At 48.4% G+C, this 20,728-nt stretch overlaps 1 protein-coding gene and 1 pseudogene across 11 annotated transcripts in view; one reads left to right on the top strand and one right to left on the bottom strand.

Annotated features, from left to right (window-relative positions):
- Window positions 1-20,728, bottom strand: part of gwl (serine/threonine-protein kinase greatwall) — a 472,763-nt gene that overhangs the window by 185,772 nt on the left and 266,263 nt on the right. The gene's annotated exons all lie outside the window — the stretch shown is intronic.
- On the top strand, window positions 1,646-6,362 carry LOC139056954 (uncharacterized; annotated as a pseudogene).

The following is a 20,728-nucleotide window of genomic DNA, read 5'->3' as shown; positions in this document are numbered from 1 at the left end:
TCCGCTTGTTCTGCTTTAGTATTCGTGTACCACTGGATCATACCGCCAGTCATGTTTCCTTGTGCACAGCAGGCAAAATTCTGCGCTGCACGAATGAGACAACAGCTCGCACGTGGTGCGGTTAGCAGAAATACGTAGTGCAAAAAAAAAAACTACGCAAGAAGAAAAAAAAATGAAGGTGGGGCTTGAGATGTATGCGTTACGCAATCTCCAATGTCTGGTATGGGAGAATGCAGAGAAGGTATTTCGCTTGCGAACGCTAAACGGGGTGAGTGGAGAGAGTGTGCCTTGCCTAACAGCGAAGCCCGCCTGCTGAAATCATGGGTTCACAGCACTAAGATATTTTTATCTCGACTATTAATAAGCAGATTTGAAAAATTTTTGTGGCAAAACACTCCCAGGGGACACGTAACAACTTCCAGTGTATAACCGAAATTTGCTAAGGGGCCTGGTAAAGGGCACTTTAAGCAGCAGCTCAGAATGCTCACTGCTGCCTTTGTCTGACAGCTTGTCAGTGCATGAGAAGGCATGCCTGTTGTCGCTGCTGACTCGTTTCAGCGTGAAGTTCACTGAACGACTGGTTGCACCTGCCTCGTGTGACATCAGATCGGTACAGCCGGCACACTGCGATGGAAATGCAATCCTCGCCCCGTTAGAGGAAGGCAATCGACCGGGCATTGGATGAGCTTATTGAGACTGGTATTGTCCAGTGTTCAAAGAGTCCCTGGGGTTCGCCAGTCGCAGTAGTCCCGAAAGAAAACGGTTCTTTTCGACTCTGTGTGGACTATTGCCGGCTGAACAAGGTCACAAGAAAGGATGCTTATCCTATGCCTAACGTGGACTCGATCATGGCTAATCTAGGTGATGTGTGCTACTTGACCACCCTGGATGTTAGACATGGCTATCTGTAGGTTCAGCTGGAGCAGGCTGATGCGGAGAAAACTGTGTTCACCTGTCACCGAGGCCTTTATCAGTTTATCCATATGCCATTTGGCTGCTCTGGAGCAGCAGCTACGTTCCAGAGATTTATTGACCACATTCTGGGGGATGCTAAGTGGCGCTATGCGCTGGCATTCTTCAATGACATTATCATCTTCTCTTGAATGTTTGAGGAGCACTTACGCCACCTGGAAGACATCCTCGAAAGGTTGCATGCCACCCGGTTCACTCTAAACCTGAAGAAAGCCCAAATAGCTGAGACTCGCATTTCCCTATTGGACTTTGCGATCGACAGGGGTCGTGTTCTGCCATGCGAAGAGAAGGTGCGAGCAATCCTCAAATACCCAATGCCGGTGAAAATCCAGGACCTTAGGCACTTTTTGGGAATGAACTACTACAGACAGTTCATCCCGAACCGTGCTGCTCTCTAAGCACCCTTGACCGCACTGTTAAAAAAGTCGGCACTGTTGTATCGTCATGGCACCGCACGTGTCTATGAAGCTGGGCGCACCTGCTGTAATCACTTTCTTCCCTTACTCTCTATTTGTCCCTTCCCCTCTTTTTTGCTGTGTGCTATATATTGAATGCGAACCCCATAATAAACATTCTTTGCTCGGTTGATCTTCTTGGGAGTACGTGGCCACTTCAGTGGTGACGAGGATGGGATGAGCCTGCCGCCCGCCCCACCAGCAACACCCCGGTAGCCATGGCCGGATACGCAAGCCCGCCGCAGTTCGAGGAAGCTATGGACCACTGGCTGGCATATCTAGTGTGGCTAGAAGCTTTCTTCGAAGGCAACGGCATCACGGAAGAAAAGAAAAAGCGAGCATTGCTCGTAGCAGGGCTGAGCACTCACATGGAGGCCGTCGTTAGTGAACACTGCGTGCCAACAAAGGTGAACGAGCTGTTGTATTTATTTATTTATTTATGAATACTGCGATCTTGTACACAAGATCATAGCAGGTGGGAAACATTGTGTGAGATACAGAATTACAGACACAAAGAAAACAAAATTGCACATAGAGACTCAACAAGAGAATACAGCGACAAGGTCAATTAACAGCAATCAATTCAAATGCTCTTGAAATGAATGTAATGATGTCTGTCTGACAACGTCATCCGTGAGGTTATTCCAATCAGTGATGGTCCTTGGAAAAAAGGAATATTTAAAACAATTAACTCTCGGATTTAATGGTGTTATAGAAAGAGAATCGCGATTTCTAGTTTGGTACCCCGAGGAATAGGTAAGGATATTGGAGGTGTCAACTTTGAGATTATTATTAATTAATTGATAGAAAAACTTTAAGCGACATAAGCGATTTCTGTTAGGAATAGAGGGTAAACCGCTTTTCTTGAGGAGGTCACTGACTGATGCTCGCCCGTAAGTGTTATATATAAACCTTACTGCTTTCTTTTGGATTCTTTCAAGTTTATTTATGTTTACCTTTGTAAAAGGGTCCCAGATAATTACTGCATATTCTAAGATTGGTCTAATAATAGTGTTGTAGGCAAGGAGGCGTGTACCAGGGGTTGCTAGCTTGAGCGAGCGTCGTAAGAAAAAAAGCTTTCGGAGAGCGTTTGCTGAAACATAGTCGACATGCCTGGTCCAAGAAAGGTTATCAGAGATCCATAGACCTAGATACTTATATTCTGTGACTTCGTGAAGAAAATTATTATTAGCAGTGTAGTAATATAGAAGAGGGAGCTTTCCAAGTGTTATTCTCATAAATACGGTTTTTTCAAAGTTAATTGACATTTGCCACTTCTCACACCAAGAAACTATTCTTGCAAAATCATTATTCAGCCTAATTTGATCATCAGTCGAACTTATTTTCTCATACAGCACGCAGTCGTCGGCATATAACTTAACACGTACTGACAGGTTTTTAACAATATCATTAATAAATATTAAAAACAGTAGGGGGCCGAGGACGGATCCCTGGGGAACACCAGAATCGACAGGAACGTAATTGGAGCAAGTTTTATGCAGTTTGACAAACTGACGGCGATCAGATAGGTACGATTGTATCCATGTTAATATCTGTTTATTATTTATAATAAAACTGAGTTTATGAAGCAGTTTCTTGTGCGAAACCTTATCGAAAGCTTTTCGAAAGTCCATAAAGATAACATCAGTTTGTTTTCCTTCGTTGATTGCTGTCGCAAAATCATGGATTGTTTCGACCAGTTGAGTGCATGTGGAATACCCTCGTCTAAACCCGTGTTGAACATCTGCCAGTACATTATGCTCGTCGAGGAAATTAGTTAGATGCTTATGAATGATGTGTTCCAATAATTTGCACGTTGTCGAAGTTAATGAAATAGGGCGATAATTTTCAATACACGTCTTCTCTCCACTTTTATGCAAAGGCTTAATTCTAGCAGTTTTCCAATCACATGGTAGAACACCTTCTTTCAATGATCGAGTGAATAGGACGCACAAATACTTTGAACACCACTCTGCATACTGTTTAAGGAAGGCATTCGGAATATCATCTGGTCCAGGTGATTTCTTAACATCCAGTTTTAATAATAGATTAAAAACACCCTCTTCAGAAATTATAATATCAGGCATGGAAGGAAGGGACATGCTAAAGGGTGGGAGACGCCCGTCATCTTTCGTGAAAACTTTCTTAAAGGTGTTATTAAATGCTGATGATACCTGGACATTGTCACTTACATGTTGTCCATTTATAATAAATGCATCGGTAGAACGAGAAACTGGTGCAATTGACCGCCAAAACTTTTCAGGTGCAGTTTTTATAAAATCCGGAAGTTTTTTATTGTAGTATTTTTCTTTATCTTTCAGAATGCATTCTTTTAATTTCTCTGAAACTTCATGAATTTTTGCCTCTAAAAAGGCTGATCTTGATTTTTTTATTCTTTTCTTTAATCGCTTTAGCTTGCGCTGCAATTGCAAAGTTTCTCGCGTAATCCAAGGATTGTGATTGTTGGACTTCTTGCATATCACTGGTACAAAACGCTGAATGCAGTCACGAACAGTGTTTTTGAAAACAAGCCACAGGTCATCCACGCTACAAGTGCTGTGCAGAAAACTATAATAATGAAGATCTAACATATCAATAATCGATTCATTGTCAGCACGGGCAAAATTCGGAAAGTGTCGAATATCACCCCTTCGGCCCAATAATATGTCTTCTATTACCAAGATTACGGCTTGATGATCAGAAATACCGGCCACTACATTAGATGAAAGGTTTTCTTTGATATTGCCTCGTACCAAGAATAAATCCAATATTGATGAAGAATCTTGTTGGATTCTAGTAGGGTTCTTCACAATTTGTAAGAGATCAAAATGAAACATGATATCAAGCAGAGCATCTCCTACAGTGTGCGGAGATTGAACAGAAAAAGTAGCCCAGTTTATGTTTGGTAAGTTAAAATCTCCAGCTAAAATTAACTTATCGTCTGGTTTCGTGTAGCAATAAAGATATTTCTTTACTTCATCTAAGACGGCGACAGAGGAACCGGGAGGCCTATAAATAGCACCAAGGACATATTGGAAATCGTTAGCATATACTTTACAAAAGACAGCTTCAACTGTGGCAACGTCAGGCAGTTTTAAAATCTGAAATGTGCTTTTGAACAGTATAGCCACTCCGCCACCTCTTCTGTCGCGGTCTTTCCGAAAGAAGCACTCTACATATTGCAGAAGCATTTCTCGCCCAGCCTGAATGAAATAGCCCTATCCTACAAATTTTTCTCACGCAACCAGATGCCAGGAGAGCCAGTCAGAGATTTTCTTGTAGCCATTCGGCAATTGGCGGATACCTGAAACTTCAGCACTTCACTTGACAGAATGCTCCGGGACCGGATAGTTCATGGCTTGCAAGACAACTCGGTACGTTGTAAACTGCTTTCGAAAGCATCCTTAAGAAGAAGCGAAGCAGAGGAAATCGCTTTAGCAGTAGAAATGGCGGAAGAAAATGTGAAGACGTTTTCGTGAAGATGAAGGTGCCTGAAGACGAAGGCGTACACATGTTAAGGAACATGTATGCACGACGTGAAAGTCGGCCACCATGCTTCAGGTGTGTAGAAACAGGGCACAACTCCAGGACCTGCTGGTTCTGCTCGGCAAAGTGCTACCAGTGCCAGCAGCGCGGTATTGTTCACAAGATGTGTCCCGGACAAGCAGACAGCAGAACGAGGGAACCGTTCACGTGGCCACACCAGCAAATTAATGCCGTGCATCTGTCAGCAGGAAACTGCAACGATCCGGAATCAGAAGCTCTGTTCCTCGTTGAAATGGCAGATAATTTCGTTGGAAACATTCACATCGTAAAGGAAATAATGCGCACTCTACTTTGGAATGGAATAGCAATCAAGAGGCAGCTGGACACAGGCACCCGGTTTCTATCATCACTTCGCCCACCTATGTACAGCATCAAGATGCCTGGCCGAAACTGCAAGAATCGCCACTCAAGTTGTCATGCTTCCTTGGATCACTGCCGGTGCGTGGCCAGTTACAGCTCGATGTTTGCATGGGTTTGAAGACTACGAAAGCCACATTAGCGGTTCTGAGTTGTTCCGGGCCGAACCTGTGTGGCTGGGACGTCATGACAGCGCTGGAGCTTCTTGGGGAGCCGGTGCTTAGCGCAACGCAGGAAGGTGAGAGTGCAGCCATCTGTGAAGTTGGCAGTGGTGTTGAAGTCTTGTTAGAAGAATTTTCCGACGTGTTTCGACCTGAGTTAGGGCTCATAAAGGAACCGCCCGCCCGTTTGCCATTGCGGAATGATGCAGTTCCTCGGTTCTGTAAGGTGTGGCCGGTGCCGCACACGTTGCACTCAAAAGTGGAGGCCGAAATTGATCGGTTAGTTGAAATTGGAATTCTTGCCCTGGACTCGCACTAGGAGTGGACAGCGCCCGTGGTGGCGGTGGTAAAGCGTAAAGGAAACATTCGCTTATGCGGCGATTTTAAAACTACTGTCAACCAAGCCTGCCATATGATCCAGTATCCTCTCTTGCGCATAGAGGACATCATGGCGATGTTGAACGGCAGTGAAATTTTTACAACTGTAATGAAGAAGAAGAGCACAGGAACAAGGCCAGCCAGATCGTCTCTTCCATGCCTGCTGTGCAACCAGTGGGCCAGCCGGACTGCCAGTGCTTGGCACGAGTATGAGCCGTTCGAGCTACCAGCTGTTCCTGCTCTGCGTCACCTGCCTCCTCGGTTACGAAGAGACGTTGCCATCGGAACTGTTCAGTGCACCCATTACAATTGGTGGAGGTGTGGGGTACTCGAGAACATCTACACCCTGGAACTCCGGTCTCGGACTGTGCCTCCCGTCATGCCTGACTTTCCCCAGCCGCCGCCGCCACCCCCCGTTGCCTGCTCTGGCGCTGTCCCGCAACGCCATCCAGCCGTTTTCAGCGGTACGGACGAACAGGACGTCAATGACTGATTGGCTACGTACGAATGGGTGAGCTTGCACAATCAATGGGATGATACCGCCAAGTTAAATGCCATCATATTCTACCTAGCGGGAGTGGCTCACCTGTGGTTTAAGAATCACGAAGCCGACTTTCAGTCCTGGTCTGCGTTCAAGACCAGTTTCGCTGCAGTTTTCGGTCGCCCTGCCGTCCACAAGTTGCGCGCTGAGCAGCGGTTACGAGAGCGAGCGCAACAACCCGGTGAAACATTCACCAGTTATATTGAAGAGGTTCTTGACCTACGCAAACGTGTGGATGCGTCTATGCCGGAAAATGAGAAATTGAAGCACATTTTGAAGGGCATCGCCGATGACATTTTCCAAATGTTGATTGCCAAGAGCCCGCGCACCGTAGCAGAGCTCATAAACTTGTGCCAAAGCTACGACGAGTTGAGGAGGCAGCGCGAGTTGACTAGGCGCACCTCAGTGGCTGACGAGGCCCTCTCTTCCATCACGGCCTTCTCTGATCGTTCCTCCTTGCTCACACAAATCCAAGCTTTCGTGCGGGAGGAAGTTGCACGTCAGCTTTCTTTGCTACTCTTTGCTGAGCTACAGCAGCCGCTGCCGCAACAGCCTCCTACACAGCTCGCTCCTACGCTCCGGCGGGTTATTAAAGACCAAGTTGCTGAGGCTCTACCAATGCAGCACCAGCAGTACCCTGCCGCCGCGCCACTTACTTACGCATCCGTCGCCGCGCAGCCCCCTCATCAACCACTCGTTGCCCTACATCCTCGGCCGCCACCACCCGTTCATAGTCCCGTTCATCGACCTGCTCCTGCCTTTACTAATCCTTAATCCTTGGTGGACGCAAGACAACAGGCCCATATGTTATGCCTGCGGTGCTCCCGGCCACGTTGCACGACTCTGCCGCCGCTGCATGCTGCACTCTGATGAGTTTGTGCAGTCGCCTCCCTACGCCAACGTGCAGCCTTTCCACGACACTTATTTTAGTCGGCAGTCGAACAGGCCACCAGCCGAGCGCCCGGTCTTTACACGTCGTTCACCTTCCCCACGTCGCCGCTCGTTGTCCCCCGTTGGCACCCATTACACAACTATTGATCTCCGGGACGCCTACAATCAAATTGCGTTAGACGAAGAATCGCAACTGCTCACGACGGTGAATACACAGAAGGGCCTTTTTTGCTTCACACGCCTTCCGTTTGGAGTAGCCTCTGTGCCAGCGGTATTTCAGCAACGCATGGAAATAATTTTGCAAGGACTGCCCGGAGTACAGGTCTATTTGGATGACGTAATCATTGCAGAAAAGCGGAATGATGCCGCCACCTTACGCCGAGTTCTGGGAAGGTACCGCGAGTTCGGGGTGCAGCTGAATCGGGTGAAGTCAAGATTTCGTGAGAATGAGGTTCATTTTTTGGGTTACAAAATCACCGATAAGGGCGTGCATGCCAACAGGGAAAATCTTGAGGCTATTCTGGACGTCGGCACACCCACTGGAGTGCCCGAGTTAAGGTCAATTTTGGGTCTGGTCACCTATTACCAAAAGTTTCTACCGCAGGCAGCCACGATCCTTGCACCTTTGTATGAACTATTGCATGCCAGGACGGAGTGGAGGTGGGGCATTGCTCAGCAGCAGGCGTTCCAAGAGGTCAAAGCACTGATAAGTAAAGCAGAGTTTCTTGCCCATTACGACATTACGGCCCAGACAAACCATTGATACTAGAACGTGATACTTCAGCAGTCGGCATTAGAGCCGTCCTTTCTCACGGCACAGCTGAGGGGATGAGGCAACCTATTGGCTTCCGCTCCCGCATACTCACAGATGCAGAGCGGAAGTATTCTCAGTGAAATGGGGTTTATTGCAGCTCGTTCGAGGGATCGCAGGTAGCTCTTGATCACGAGTCCTTGCACTTCACTTCAGCAGCCCGAGCTCGGGTCTCGCGCCGCAGCAGTGGCAGTCTGCACAGTGCCACATGCATATTACCTACTACAATAGCCCCCGTGGCAAAGAGGAGCCATCCTGGCAACCTAAGGAGCTGATACGATAAGGGGGTCGTGGTACGTCTTCAGGCGGCTGACGTGAACTGTCTCACGGCCACAGCAGCGTTTGTCCGGAGATGGCGTCACCTGTTCAACTACATAATTCACAGGCGATGTACACGCGATGACCTGGTACCGACCCTGATATTTCGGAGCAAGCTTTGGGCTAAGGCCTGGAGCTTGGAAGGGCAGCCGAAGCCAGACGTGAGAGTCCACGGCGAAGGACTGTGTGGGCTGATCGTTGTCGTGGCTATCTTTGTGGATTCCTTGGGTATCCGACTAAATGAGCGAGCCAGTTGGCGGCACTCTTCAGCATGGGGAGCAACTTCGAAAAGAGGGGTGAATTCATAGGCATGCGGATGATACGGTAGTACGGTGTCGAGGGTAATGGATGGTTCACGTCCCTAAAGAAGGAAAAATGGTGAGAAGCCTGTGGTAGCCTGTGGTATGCGTACATCACAAAAGGGAGAACATCGTCCCAATTGGAATGATCAGACGCAACATATATGGTGAGCATGTCACCAAGAGTGCGGTTGAATCATTCTGTTAGACCGTTAGTTTGTGGGTGATACGTCGTAGTGGTGCGGTGAACAGTGCGGCACGTGGCAAGTAGCTCATTAGTAACTTCGGACAAGAAGACACGGCCTCGGTTGCTGAGCAGTTCTCGCGGTGCGCCGTGCCGCAAGATGAATGAGCCAAAGCAAGTGCAGCAATTTCAGCATATTTTGTGAGGTGGTCTACTGCGACAATCATCCAACGATTTCCGTTAGCAGTGCATGGAAGAGGTCCATAAAGGTCAATGCTAACTTGATCAAAAGGACGTGCAGGACACAGTAAAGGTTGGAGAGGGCCTGTCGTATGAAGAGATGTCTTGCGTCACTGACCAGCTGCACATTACTGAATGTATTTGCAAACATAGAATACATGCCGCGCCAGTAGTACCGCTGGTGGAGCTGCTCGTAGATTTTCAGGACGCCAGCATGAGCTTGTTGTGGGTCGGCGTGGAAATATGTGCATACGTCAGAACGCAAATGGCGAGGGATGACTAGCAGTCATTTGCGACCGTCTGGCTGATAGTTTCGGCGGTACAAGATCGCGGCGCGTAGCACGACATGGGTAGCTTGGGACGAAGGGCTCGAGGGCATGAAGCCGTTGAAGAACTGTTAAGTATGTTAATGAGAGACACAATCCACAGATCATTTCTCTGTTCAGACGGCATGTCAGTAACAGCAAGCGTAGCAACCGGGCACTCTATGGATGAGGGTGGCGTTTTCTCGGATCTTACGGGCGATAGGGAGAGCACATCTGCATGAGAATGTTGGCGCCCGGATCGATAGATGAAGCGAAGGTCAAATTCTTCGAGTCGAAGAGCCCAACGTCCAAGACGCCCCGACGGGTCTTTCAGTGACGCAAGCCAGCAGAGCGCGTGGTGGTCTGTCACACCGTCGAACGTACGGCCATACAAGTAAGGTCGAAATTTGTTTCAAGCCCAAACTATAGCCAAACATTCTTTTTCTGTAACAAAATAATTGGTTTCTGCCTTCGTGAGGGCACAACTCGCATATGCAACAACATATTCCGGAAAGCCAGGCTTGCGTTGCGCAAGGACGGCTCCAAGATCGATGCCGCTGGCGTATGTATGGACTTCGGTCGGTGTACTCGGGTCGTAGTGGCATAGAACAGGCGGTGAGGTAAGCAGACAACGCAAAGTGGTGAAGGCTTGGTCACATGCCAGAGCCCAGTCGTGAAGGTCACCAGGGCCAACCAGGAGCTTCATCAGGGGAGCGATGATGCAGGCAAAATTGCGCACAAAGCGTCGAAAATAAGAGCAAAATAAAAACCGAAAAAAGAGAAAAAAAACAAAGAAAGAAGAAAAAAAAAGGAAGAGCATATGTTGTCTTGAAGAAGACAGGTCCACTTGTCGAAACGTTGCCTCCTGCTTTCACCTTGTTCTAATTTTGCTCATCATCATGCACTGTCAGCGTTTTCCTGATGAAATCTTATTTTGGCCTTCTGAACTTGATGAAATCTTATTTTGGCCTTCTGAACCTAGTGTTATGGAGGAAAATTTCCTGTCTTTCTTTGTAAGTCTTTTTACGTGCAAGCGAAGGTGTACAGCATGCAGACACTGACACAAGAGAAGTGAACGACACTTTCTTGTCATCATCATCATCAGCCTGGTTACGCCCACTGCAGGGCAAAGGCCTCTAATAAATAAAAAAATAATAAAATAACACAAGCACGTCTTCCATTTGAGGCCTCGTAGAATATTGTCCATCATCCTTTCGAATGTCGCGGGTGCATTGCCGAGGCCGAATGGCATTACTGTAAACTCACACAGGCCATCAGGCGTAATGAAAGCTGTCTACGAGCGGTCGGATTCATCCACTGGCACTTGCCAATAGCCCGATCGCAAGTCTAAAGAAGAAAAGAACTCGGCACCATGAAGACAACCCAGGGCATCATCTATGCGCAGTAGAGGATAGACATCTTTTCGTGTAATCTTGGTGAGGCGACGATAGTCCACACAAAAACGAATCATCATCATCATCATCAGCCTGGTTACGCCCACTGCAGGGCAAAGGCCTCTCCCATACTTCTCCAACAACCCCGGTCATGTACTAATTGTGGCCATGCCGTCCCTGCAAACTTCTTAATCTCATCCGCCCACCTAACTTTCTGCCGCCCCCTGCTACGTTTCCTTTCCCTTGGAATCCATTCCGTAACCCTTAATGACCATCGGTTATCTTCCCTCCTCATTACATGTCCTGCCCATGCCCATTTCTTTTTTCTTGATTTCAACTAAGATGTCATTAACTCGCATTTGTTCCCTCACCCAATCTGCTCTTTTCTTATCCCTTAACGCTACACCTATCATTCTTCTTTCCATAGCTCGTTGCGTCGTCCTCAATTTGAGCAGAACCCTTTTCATAAGCCTCCAGGTTTCTGCCCCGTAGGTGAGTACTGGTAAGACACAGTTATTATATACTTTTCTTTTGAGGGATAATGGCAACCTGCTGTTCATGATCTGAGAATGCCTGCCAAACGCACTCCAGCCCATTCTTATTCTTCTGATTATTTCCGCCTCATGATCTGGATGCGCCGTCACTACCTGCCCTAAGTAGATGTATTCCCTTACGACTTCCAGTGCCTCGCTGCCTATTGTAAATTGCTGCTCTCTTCCGAGACTGTTAACCATTACTTTAGTTTTCTGCAGATTAATTTTTAGACCCACTTTTCTGCTTTGCCTCTCCAGGTCAGTGAGCATGCATTGCAGTTGGTCCCCTGAGTTACTAAGCAAGGCGATATCATCAGTAAATCGCAAGTTACTAAGGTATTCTCCATTAAATTTTATCCCCAATTCTTCCCAATCCAGGTCTCTGAATACCTCCTGTAAACACGCTGTGAATAGCATTGGAGATCGTATCTCCCTGCCTGACGCCTTTCTTTATTGGGATTTTGTTGCTTGCTTTATGGAGGACTACGGTGGCTGTGGAGCCGCTATAGATATCTTTCAGTATTTTTACATATGGCTCATATGTAAAATACACCCTGATTCCGTAATGCCTCCATGACTGGTGAGGTTTCGACTGAATCAAACGCTTTCTTGTAATCAATGAAAGCTATATATAAGGGTTGGTTATATTCTGCACATTTCTCTATCACTTGATTGATAGTGTGAATATGGTCTATTGTTGAGTAGCCTTTACGGAATCCTGCCTGGTCCTTTGGTTGACAGAAGTCTAAGGTGTTCCCGATTCTACTTGTGATTACCTTAGTAAATACTTTGTAGGCAACGGACAGTAAGCTGATGGGTCTATAATTTTTCAAGTCTTTGGCGTCCCCTTTCTTATGGATTAGGATTATGTTAGCGTTCTTCCAAGATTCCGGTACGCTCGAGGTCATGAGGCATTGCGTATACAGGGTGACCAGTTTCTCTAGAACAATCTGTCCACCATCCTTCAACAAATCTGCTAATACCTGATCTTCCCCAGCTGCCTTCCCCCTTTGCATATTTCCCAAGGCTTTCTTTACTTCTTCCGGCGTTACCTTGGGGATTTCGAATTCCTCTAGACTATTTTCTCTTCCATTATCGTCGTGGGTGCCACTGGTGCTGTATAAATCTCTATAGAACTCCTCAGCCACTTGAACTATCTCATCCATATTAGTAATGATATTGCCGGCTTTGTCTTTTAACGCATACATCTGATTCTTGCCAATTCCTAGTTTCTTCTTCACTGTTTTTAGGTTTCCTTCGTTCCTGAGAGGATGTTCAATTCTATCCATATTATACTTCCTTATGTCAGCTGTCTTACGCTTGTTGATTAACTTCGAAAGTTCTGCCAGTTCTATTCTAGCTGTAGGGTTAGAGGCTTTAATACATTGGCGTTTCTTGATCAGATCTTTCGTCTCCTGCGATAGTTTACTAGTGTCCTGCCTAACGGAGTTACCATTGACTTCCATTGCACACTCCTTAATGATGCCCACAAGATTTTCGTTCATTGCTTCAACACTAAGGTCTCCTTTCTGAGTTAAAGCGGAATACCTGTTCTCTAGCTTGACCTGGAATTCCTCTATTTTCCCTCTTACCGCTAACTCATTGATCGGCTTCTTATGTACCTGTTTCTTCCGTTCCCTCCTCAGGTCTATGCTAATTCGAGTTCTTACCATGCTGTGGTCACTGCAGCGCACCTTGCCGAGCACGTCCACATCTTGTATGATGCCAGGGTTAGCGCAGAGTATGAAGTCTATTTAATTTCTAGTCTCGCCGTTTGGGCTCCTCCAAGTCCACTTTCGGCTGTCCCGCTTGTGGAAGAAGGTATTCATTATCCGCATATTATTCTGTTCCGCAAAGTCTACTAATAACTCTCCCCTGCTATTCCTAGTGCCTATGCCATATTCCCCCACTGCCTTGTCTCCAGCCTGCTTCTTGCCTACCTTGGCATTGAAGTCGCCCATTAGAATGGTGTATTTAGTTTTCACTCTACCTATCGCCGATTCCACATCTTCATAGAAGCTTTCGACTTCGTCGTCATCATGACTGGATGTAGGGGCATAGACCTGTACAACCTTCATTTTGTACCTCTTATTTAGGTTCCCAACAAGACCTGCCACCCTCTCGTTAATGCTATAGAATACCTGTATGTTACCAGCTATATTCTTATTAATCAGGAATCCGACTCCTAGTTCTTTTCTCTTCGCTAAGCCCCGGTAGCACAGGACGTGCCCGCTTTTTAGCACTGTATATGCTTCTTTTGGCCTCCTAACTTCACTGAGCCCTATTGTATCCCATTTACTGCCCTCTACTTCCTCCAATAGCACTGCTAGACTCGCCTCACTAGATAACGTTCTAGCATTAAACGTTGCCAGGTTCATATTCCAATGGCGGCCTGTCCGAAACGAATCGAGCCATCTTCTTTCTTAATGAGTACTACGGGAGATGACCAAGGGCTGCAGGATGGCTTGATAACACCATGTTCAAGCATGTCTTCAACTTGCTTGTTGATGACATGACGCTCAGTGGATGACACGCGGTACAGACGCTGGCGTAATGGTGCATGTTGTCTTGTATCGGTGTGGTGAGAGACGATACTTGTGTGGACTAATGATGCTGGGTTCTAGTCAAAAGAGGCGAGAAAATCATTTAAAAGAGTAATTAGCCACTCATGTTGTGTCGGCTAGAGGCCATCGGCAATAGACCGACAAAAAAAAAAAAAAACATCCGGTGATACTCGGTTAGGTGGCACATGGGGTGTCAGTGCTGTTACGTTGGCAGTATCCATGTCATCGGCAACAGGTAAATGCACAATAACATCAGCGTTCGCAGTCTGGAAGGTACCAATAGTCTCTCCACTGTGCAAAGCCAAAGTGTACGAATTTGGATTAGAAATCAGTATTTCTGCAGCACCATGGTGAACCGTGAGGAGGGCGAAAGCCAACAATATAGGCTGGTGGCAAATGAAGACAGCAGCGGGTGAAAACATGACCGTCACTTTGGCAAGCGATGTGCATGAAAGGGGACAAATATAGCGCTGTGAGGGGGAAGGTCAGTATCTGAAGCTACACAGATCCTGCTGATATCATAAACTAGAAAGTCATGAGATGGCAAATCGCACAGAACGGAGAACTGAACCTCAGCACGTGCACAGTCAATGACGGCGTGATGGCGCGACAGAAAATCCCAACCGAGAATCACATCGTGGGAGCAACAAGTTAACACAAAGAAATCAATCAAATACAAAATGTCTCGTATCAGCACCCTGGCAGTGCACATAGCGACTGGCTGAACTTGTTGTGCACTGGCTGTTCTAAGCAATAGTACTGAAGGCATCATGGTCACTTCCCGTAATACACGACAAAGCTTCTCACTAATCACGGATACAGCAGCACCTATATCGACGAGCGCAAGAGATTTGATGCCATCCACGGACACTTCAATAACATTAGCGGGGGAAAAAAGAGGACTTTGATGTTCCGACGATGACGCAGTTCGTGCCATAGAGCTGTGACTGCGGTGCTGGCATATCAGCAGCGTAGACTTCCGGCAGTGGTTGTTGAGGCATACGGAATGGTCGGAAGCCGGAGCTGGGTGGTTGCGGGGTGCCCACAAAGGCCGGCAAGCGCTGGCAGCAGAAGTGCGCTACATGACCCGGGGTACCGCAGGCATAGCATATTGGGCGGTTGTCACCAGTGCGCCAAAGATTTGCACCCTGCTGCTGTGCACTGAAATAGGGAGCCGCCGGCTGGCGAGGCGAAGTCGGTGGAGAGAACACTGGCAGGCGAGGCGCTGAAGGCGGAGGAGGGAACCCGGCAGACGAGGCGCCCGTGCAGCGTCTTCAGCATACGTCATAGGCGCGGCCACGGGAGCCGGCTGACACGGAGGTGTAAGAGCTTCAGACACTTGCTCTTGAATGATCTGTCGGATCGGTGGAGCCAAATATTGAGAAGGCTTCTCCGTGGTCGGCAAAATCGAGAGCTGTCGGGCGACCTCCTCACACACAAATTATTTTATTTGCGTCAGCAAAGTTGTGTGGTTGTCGCTAATAACAATGCTGCTAACGAATCTTCCATAGGCGGTGGGCGCCGAGCTAAGATGCGTTGCTTCCGTAGCTCGTCAAAACCTTGCCACAAATTGATAATCGAGGTATACTCTGAGGCGCAAAATACATTTCTTGAAAAGGGTCCCTTTTCAAGAAATGTATTTTGCGCCACAGCGTATGCCAGCTCATCACTTAACACCACCAAGTGCAACTACAGAATGACCAAAAGGAAGTGTCTTGCTTTAGTTTTTGCTCTCCGAAAGTTTGACTGCTATGTTGATGGAGCGCCATTTGTGGTGGAGGCAGACTGCATGGCACTCACCTAGCTTAAATCCTTGCGCGAGCCCTGAGGCCGCCTCGCACGCTGGGCATTGACACTGCAGCGGTACAACTTTGTTGTGGGCTACCAGAAAGGGAGTTTGAACATGGTGGCTGACGCCCTGTTGTGCACCTCCCCTTTTCGGCATCTGACTCTTTGGTTTGTCACTCCCATGAGCATTCGCACCGAGTTGAGACCAGAGCCTCAGTCTCCCACAACTCGAAAGGCACCAATTTGCACTTAGGAGAGGCTGGAGCCTGTGTCTCCAATGACTTGAACGGCACGAAATCTGATGGCAAAGCAATCTACAGATTGCCAGCATCAGGAGAGGACATTTACCTGGTGGACCCCATTACCTCCTCAGGTATCATCTGCAGCAGGCAAGAGCTACTTAAGGCACAGCAGAGTGATCCATTTTGTCGACAAATTGTTGTTGGACTCACAGAGCTGAGCCCCCAAGAGGAGCAGGGCGGCAAAGCCATCGGGTACACATGGACAGCTGGTATTACTGTTGGCGCCGAGTGTGACGCAGCTGGTACTGTTGCGGGCACGTTGGATACGTATCTGCTAGATGCCAATGGAGTTCTTCTGCACTATACCTTATCTGAGGAGGCTCCCCTGGAATCTTTCATGGTGGTGATACACTGCAGTCTAAGGAAAACCACCTTGAGCTGTTTCTTCGACGCGTGGCTGGCCGAACATGCAACTGGCTTTGAGACTTTCAAAAAGTTGTGCTGCTCCACTACATGGCCAGGCATGAAGCGCGACGCTCTTCACCATGCTAGCTCGTGCCGTGTGTGCCAATGCGTGAAGCCTCACGGGGGCAAACCCCCGGGCTCATGCAATCAAGCGACATTCAGCTACCCTGGCAAGTTGCGGCCTGTGACATTGCTGCTATAATAACAATGCTGCTAACGAATCTTCCATAGGCGGTGGGTGCCGAGCTAAGATGCGTTGCTTCCGTAGCTCGTCAAAACCTTGCCACAAATTGATAATCGAGGTATACTCTGAGGCGCAAAATACATTTCTTGAAAAGGGTCCCTTTTCAAGAAATGTATTTTGCGCCACAGCGTATACCTAGGAAATCTAAGCACCAACTTGCCCAAGAAGAACTCCTTTTACAAATTAATAACTTCGGCCACGGTACACGGATCCATCGCTAACAACATTTGAAAGGCCTCCTCATCAATGCCTTTTATAATGTGTTTTATCTTGTCCTGTTCTGCCATTGACGGATTCATGCACTTACACAGGTCAATGACATCCTCGATGTAACTTGTGAAAGTTTCACCGTGATGTTGCGAACGTCCCCGTAAGCGTTGTTCTGCACGAAGCTTGCACAGCGAGGCGCCCGAACACTTTTGCTAAACTTGTCTTGAATGCGCTCCACGTTGTGAAATCGTGTTAGTGGTTTCGGAACCAGAGGTTCGCAACGCTGGTTAAGTAAAACAGCACGTTGTGCAACTTGGTGACGTCGTCCCACTTGTTATGCTGGCTCACCCGTTCGTAAGATGACAACCAATTCTCCACGTTATGATCATCGGTGCCGCTAAAGATGGCAGGATCACGCTGGTGCAACGCTGCACGCTGGTGCACGCGTGCACCACGCCTGTACGCGTGCACCAGTCATCGTTTGTACGCTGGTGCAAACGATGACTGCCGGAGGATGTGGTGCATCTTCCTGGGTGGTTTCGTCTGGCATGGTCGCAGCAGTCGCCAGCGTCCGACTTCGGAGTTTCAGTTTTCGAGGTTACCCCGCAACTCCACCAAATGAAATGGGGTTTATTGCAGCTCGTTCGAGGGATCGCAGGTAGCTCTTGATCACGAGTCCCAGCGCTTCACTTCAGCAGCCCGAGCTCGGGTCTCGCGCCGTAGCAGTGCCAGTCTGCACAGTGCCACATGCATATTACCCACTACAGCAGTTTGAAAAGGAAGCCCTGGCATTAGTGTTTGGAGTGGCAAAATTCCGGGCATATTTGTTGGGTAGGAAATTCACACTTCTGACTGATCACAAGCCATTAGTCAGTATTTTCAATCCGGATAAGCCAGTTCCAGCCATGGCGGCCACCCGCATACAACGGTGGGCCCTCCAGTTGAGCCCCTACTCCTACATCATCAAGTTCAAGGACGGCAAGGCGACTGTTCTGGCGGATGCACTCAGCCGCCTGCCACGGGCAGCGCCTTCCAAGGAAGTGTCCAGAGACGAGGACGGCACTGATGACTGTGAGCACGTACTTCTCACCGTCTGTTTGGACAGTAGAGTTCTGTCAGCCAAACAACTGGCCCGCTATATGGCCGAAGATGAGGAGTTACTTGTGGTGCAGATGTGGGCGCAGGAAGGCTGGCCTCGGAATTTCAACGCGAAGCAAGTAACTCTGAAGCCGTACCTAGTCCGGAGGGACGAGCTAACTGTGAGAGAAGTTCTGGTGTTCTAGGGCCACTGAGTCGTGCCTAAAGCAGCCAGGAACGCGGTGTTGCAGCTGATTCATGAGACACGTCAAGGAATCACCACGATGAAGAGACTAGCTCGCTCACTTCTTTGGTATCCCGGCATTGATAAACAGATTGAGCAGCTTGGTAAGATGTGCCACTTATGTGTACAAGCTGCACCAATGCTTCCACGCCAGGTACCAGTCCCGTGGCCGGAAACCAGGCAGCCATGGTCTCGTCTGCACATTGATTTTGCGGGTCCGGTGGATGGCTACATGCCATTAATTGTGGTCGATTCCCACAGTAAGTGGATGGAAGCTGTGCCTTTGCGAACTTCCACAACTGGGGCGACCGTAGATGCCCTGTGCACCTTCTTTAGCATTTTTGGGTTGCTGCACACAATCGTCACAGATAATGGGCTGCAGTTTGCAAGCCGGGAATTCCAGACTTTCACTGCGGTGAATGGAATAAAGTGCATACGCACTGCACCATATCACCCTCAATCGAATGGGTTGGCAGAACGAGCAGTGCATACGATAAAACAGAGCCTGTAGAGAAACAGGCAAGGATCAATGCAAACGCGGCTGGCCAGGATCTTGCACAACTACCGACGAACATCTGCTGTCGGGCGGAAAAACGCCGGCTATGCTGCTGATGGGACGTAAGCTAAGCTCCCGACTAGATAACTTGTTGCAGTCAGAAACACAGCGTGATATCTACCCTTTTTCCACAGATTTCTTGCAGAAGGATAAACCAATTTGGGTGTGAAACTACGGTTGCCTCGGTGACCCATGGACTCAAGCACATGTCCAAACAACAGAGGGGTGTTGTATGGTGACTGCCAAGGGACCGGAGAGTGAACTAATGCGACGACACATGGACCAAGTGCAACCGGGCGTGGTGGTGCAGGACTCTGAGCAAGTGCAGCCGTGTCTCTCAGCCAGAGGCAACAGAGCCGTCGACAAGACTGCTAGTGCTAATATGACGGATGGGATCACAACCCTGGAACTACGAAGGTCAACCCGTTCGAGACGTCCCCCTGACAGGTCCTCACCCTAAGAGAAGAGGAGACTGTTGTATCGTCATGGCACCGCACGTGCCTATAAAGCTGGGCGCACCTGCTGTAATCACTTTCTTCCCTTACTCTCTATTTGTCGCTTCCCCTCTTTCTTGCTGTGTGCTATATATTGCATGCGATACCCGTAATAAACATTCTTTGCTTGGTTGATTTTTTTGGGAGTACGTGGTCACTTCAGGCATGATGGTGCTGGGGTCCTGAGCAGGAGGGTGCCTTTTATGCACTATCCCGAACTCTAGTGGCCACGACCGAACTGAAGCTGCCCGACCTCAACAGGGAGTTCATTATCCAAGCTTATGCGAGCAACCTGGTACTTGGAGCTGTGCTGGTTGAGGAGCACCAGGGCGTTCTCCAACCAGTCGCTTTGCCAGCTCATCACTTAACACCACCAAGTGCAACTACAGAATGACCAAAAGGAAGTGTCTTGCTTTAGTTTTTGCTATCCGAAAGTTTGACTGCTATGTTGATGGAGCGCCATTTGTGGTGGAGGCAGACTGCATGGCACTCACCTAGCTTAAATCCTTGCGCGAGCCCTGAGGCCGCCTCGCACGCTGGGCGTTGACACTGCAGCGGTACAACTTTGTTGTGGGCTACCAGAAAGGGAGTTTGAACATGGTGGCTGATGCCCTGTTGTGCACCTCCCCTTTTCGGCATCTGACTCTTTGGTTTGTCACTCCCATGAGCATTCGCACCGAGTTGAGACCAGAGCCTCAGTCTCCCACAACTCGAAAGGCACCAATTTGCACTTAGGAGAGGCTGGAGCCTGTGTCTCCAATGACTTGAACGGCACGGAATCTGATGGCAAAGCAATCTACAGATTGCCAGCATCAGGAGAGGACATTTACCTGGTGGACCCCATTACCTCCTCAGGTATCATCTGCAGCAGGCAAGAGCTACTTAAGGCACAGCAGAGTGATCCATTTTGTCGACAAATTGTTGTTGGACTCACAGAGCTGAGCCCCCAAGAGGAGCAGGGCGGCAAAGCCATCGGGTACACATGGACAGCTGGTATTACTGTTGGCGTCGAGTGTGACGCAGCTGGTACTGTTGCGGGCACGTTGGATACGTATCTGCTAGATGCCGATGGAGTTCTTCTGCACTATACCTTATCTGAGGAGGCTCCCCTGGAATCTTTCATGGTGGTGATACACTGCAGTCTAAGGAAAACCACCTTGAGCTGTTTCTACGACGCGTGGCTGGCCGAACATGCAACTGGCTTTGAGACTTTCAAAAAGTTGTGCTGCTCCACTACATGGCCAGGCATGAAGCGCGACGCTCTTCACCATGCTAGCTCGTGCCGTGTGTGCCAATGCGTGAAGCCTCACGTGGGCAAACCCCCGGGCTCATGCAATCAAGCGACATCCAGCTACTACCCTGGCAAGTTGCGGCCTGTGACATTATGAGACCCTTTCCCAGAAGCCAGCAAGGCTAAATTTTTCTCCTGGCTGTCACAAATCACTTCATGAAATGGGTT

Source organism: Dermacentor albipictus, chromosome 1 (genome assembly GCF_038994185.2).
Source record: "Dermacentor albipictus isolate Rhodes 1998 colony chromosome 1, USDA_Dalb.pri_finalv2, whole genome shotgun sequence".
NCBI classification, from domain to species: domain Eukaryota; kingdom Metazoa; phylum Arthropoda; class Arachnida; order Ixodida; family Ixodidae; genus Dermacentor; species Dermacentor albipictus.
This window is presented reverse-complemented; position numbering and strand designations above follow the sequence as displayed.